Genomic DNA, 3,695 nt, shown 5'->3' with positions numbered 1-3,695 from the left:
AATTGCGGGGGCGGGAAGGAACTATTTATTGTTGCTCCTGTGATACCGAATTAAACATGGAAGAAAACAGTTTTCTGAGGTTCCCAGCACAGACGTACGGGACCCCTCGACCCCTAGGCAAGGCATCTGAGTTACGGGTACCCAAAACAACCAACCAACCATCCCTCAGCTGATTCTTCCCATAAGGAATGGAGGTCTTCTTCAACCCCATGGTCTTGGATGGGAGCAGGGGGTGGGTGTAGAGAGGCATGTGGCAATTTTGTTTTTTCACTTTGTGGGTCCGCCTGCTTCCACCCTTTGGGACCTGACTGGGCAATTTCTAGGCAATTGGCAATTTCTAGGAACTCCTAGGTTCCTGCCTTCCAGGCCTTGGCACATGTGATTCCCTCTGCCCTTCCCTTAACCGGCTAGCTCCTTGTTCTTGGATTGTCGCCTCCTACAGGCAACCTTTCCTGACTCCCCCACCTGGATCAAACACACCCTCTCCTTTGAGCTCCCCTGGGCTACAGTCCATTGGGTCACAAAGAGTTGGACACGACTGAAGCAACTTAGCAGTCACGCACACATGGTCCATTCCTGAGCATCCTGGGTCATCATTGGTGATGGATCAATGTCCCGACAGACTGGGAGCTCCAAGAAGGCAGAGCCAGGGCTGGCCTGGTCATGGCTGTATTTCCAGCACCATAGGGCACATTTCATTCCATGAAAGGGGAAAAAAAGTTATCCTTTCATCTCTCAGTCTTGGTAAATAATATACCCAATGTTCCCTTTGCTAAGTTACCTTTCCCCACTCCACCCTACTCATCATTTAGGTCAAAACTTAGATGGTTCCTTCTCTAGGAAGCCTTCCCTGATTCTTCTGAGTCAGCTGTTTCCTCAGGGCTTCCCGTCCCAGCCCTGATCATTCTGCCTGCAGCTTCCCCCTGGAGCCTTGACTACTCTGGGTCATCCGTGCTGATGAGTGTTTTATGTGCTGGGCGGGGGCTCCAGGAGGCAGAGGTTGGACTGTTTCCATCACTACTGAGTCCTTGGCACACAACAAAGGGCCCGTCTGCAAAGTAGGTGCTGAGGCAATGTCTGATGGTTGAATAAATTGATGAGAGAGATGCTGAGGATGGGGTGGTGGTGAACAGGACAGACAGAACTTTTTACCGTTTAGGGCTCACCCAAGGTGTCCCCTTGGAAAAGACCCCGATGCTGGGAAAGATTGAGGGTGGGAGGAGGAGGGAGCGACAGAGGATGAAATGGTTGGATGTCGTCACCGAGTCAATAGAAATGGGTCTGAGCAAACTCCAGGAGATAGTGAAGGACAGGGAAGCCTGGTGTGCTGCAGTTCATGGTACGCAAAGAGTCAGACACAACTGAGTGAGTAAACAACTACAACAGCAGCAACAAGGTGTCCCCTCCTCCAGGAGGCTCTCCTTGATCCCTGGTGGGCTTCCACAGTCCCTTGAGCTTCCCAGATATAACCTTGACCCCTTTAAGCTGTCTCTGTGTGGAACAGGCCTTTTCCTCCCTTAAACTTCTCTGGAACTAGGCATTCAATTCCTCTGGTTCCCATCACCTCTAGTCCTGGGTGTCCTGTCCCAGGATTCCTTAAGGATCTAGTTGTCCTCCTGAAGCCCCAGAATGCAAACAACCCAAACACCAAGCCTTTGGGGACCCCAACTGTTCCTTGGCCTCTACCTCCAGGTATGAGATATCTGGATCTTTGGATTATTTCATCCCTCAGCCCCTCTGCAAACTGGGTCTCCTTACAGGAACCAGCTTCCCAGGCATGTGACTCATGGGGTTGACAGGTCCCTGCGTTCAGAAGAGCCCTCTTGGATTTAATCATCTGCGATTGCCATCTGGAAATTCCTAATTTTGCATTTGAATTTGCATTTTGGAAGTGAAGTCTGAAGGGACATGGAGCTTGATCTGGGGGGATTGGGGCCTCGGCTCAAACAAAGTCCCACATCTGTCATCTCCCACCTCCCTGGGATAGGTTCTGTCTGCCTTCCCCTCCTCGCTCCTGCCCTGTGACCTCTGCCGTCCACAAGCCCTGGCAGGGGCCTGAAAGCCCACAGGAGAGTCAGATACTTATGCCTCCTAGCATCTCAGGTGGGCACAACAGCAGGCAACTGATGGAAGGGGAACCCAGCAACCAGAATGGTTTAGTTGTGGGGCAGGGTCTCTGAACACCTGTGAGGGTCTGTGCTTGTCCCATGAGTATCCCTGTGCACAAGGGAACATGACATTAGACATTAGACCAAGGGGACATGACATGTGAGGTTGGGAGAGACGGAGAAAGAAAGGAAAGTAGCATTTATTAAAATTATTTTTTTCTTTGGCCATGCGATGCGTCATGTGGGATCTTAGTTCCCAGATCAAGGATGGAACCCACGACACCCCTTGCAGTAGAAGCTCAGGGTCTGGACTGGACTGCCAGGGAAGTCCCCAGCATTTCTACTCTAATACCTTTCATTACACTCTTTCCTGCCCTTTGAATCAGGTCCCCATATTTTCATTTTGCCCTGGGCCCAGCAAATTATGTAGCTGGCCCTGGCTCTGACCCCTCCCCTTCTCTGACACATCCCAGAGGGAGTGGGTCTGAGGGAGGCTGGGAACATCACCGGCCCCAGAGCCTACCCTTCCCCAGGGGACAGGAAATCCATAGTGCAGATGGCCCCAGGCTTGTCTGACACCCTGGCACGACCTCCGGGGCTGCGGACCTGGTGCCTCCACACTGACCCCTCTGTTCATCTCTGGGGAACCGATTCTAAACCTGTTTGCATTGACCCCTGTGCAGGGCAGTGGGGAGAGTCATAGAGTAGTTATAAGCATAGACCCTGCATTTAAACCTCGCTGTGTTCTCCGGTCACAGGCCATGTTGCAGGGGTGGTGGGGCGGGGGGGCAGGCTGTCAGCACCCAGGATGCGGGCAGGCCTGAGCAAGAGGAGACTCCCCACCCTGGGTCCCACTCCCTCCCAAGACGCCAGCTCTTCTGGTCTGGCCAGTTGGGGTTCCTCCCTGAAACTCTCCCACGCAGCTGGGGCCTGTAGGGCCTCCTGCTCTGGAGCGCACAATAATACTTGTATTGTCACCCTGCCTCACTCCATCCCTCAGGAGATAGGGGGTTTCAGACCCATTTGGCAAAGGAGGCAGCTGAAATTCAGAGAGGGAGAAGGTGTGGCCGGAGGTCACAGAGCGAGAGGATGGCAGAGGCGGGGGTAAAATTTTAGTCTGTCCGACTCCAAACTTGAAATTTTGTCCACTGCCTCAATCCACCACAAAAGACTCTTCTCTCTTTATTATAAGACACCTCAGAGGCTCAGAGAGGTGAAGACGCTTAGGTAGGGTCACAGAGCAAACCATAAGTGGGGCTGAGATTCCAAGGCTGAGAGGCAGGAAGGTAGAAGGCAGTGTTGAATGACTTCACAGTCACTCACTTTCTCTCTCTGAGCTGCGGCATGATGCCAAGTGACCCAGCCTAGGTGACTGAGGTGCTAGTCATTGTTGGCAGTGTGTGTGTGGGGAGGTACCCCATGGGGTCCAGGGAACGGATAAAATTTTTATGAACACAGCCGCTATTTTCCTGCCACAGGTAAATCTCATCATCTATTAGTCAGGAGAAACAAAGTAAGATTACAGCTGTAGCTTTAAATAATAATAGAATATAAATAATATATAATATACATAGTCACTTATATTAG

The sequence above is a fragment of the Budorcas taxicolor genome, chromosome 18, assembly GCF_023091745.1.
Source record: "Budorcas taxicolor isolate Tak-1 chromosome 18, Takin1.1, whole genome shotgun sequence".
Taxonomy (NCBI): Eukaryota; Metazoa; Chordata; class Mammalia; order Artiodactyla; family Bovidae; genus Budorcas; species Budorcas taxicolor.
The sequence above is the reverse complement of the archived record's forward strand: the minus strand, read 5'-3'. Positions refer to the sequence as shown.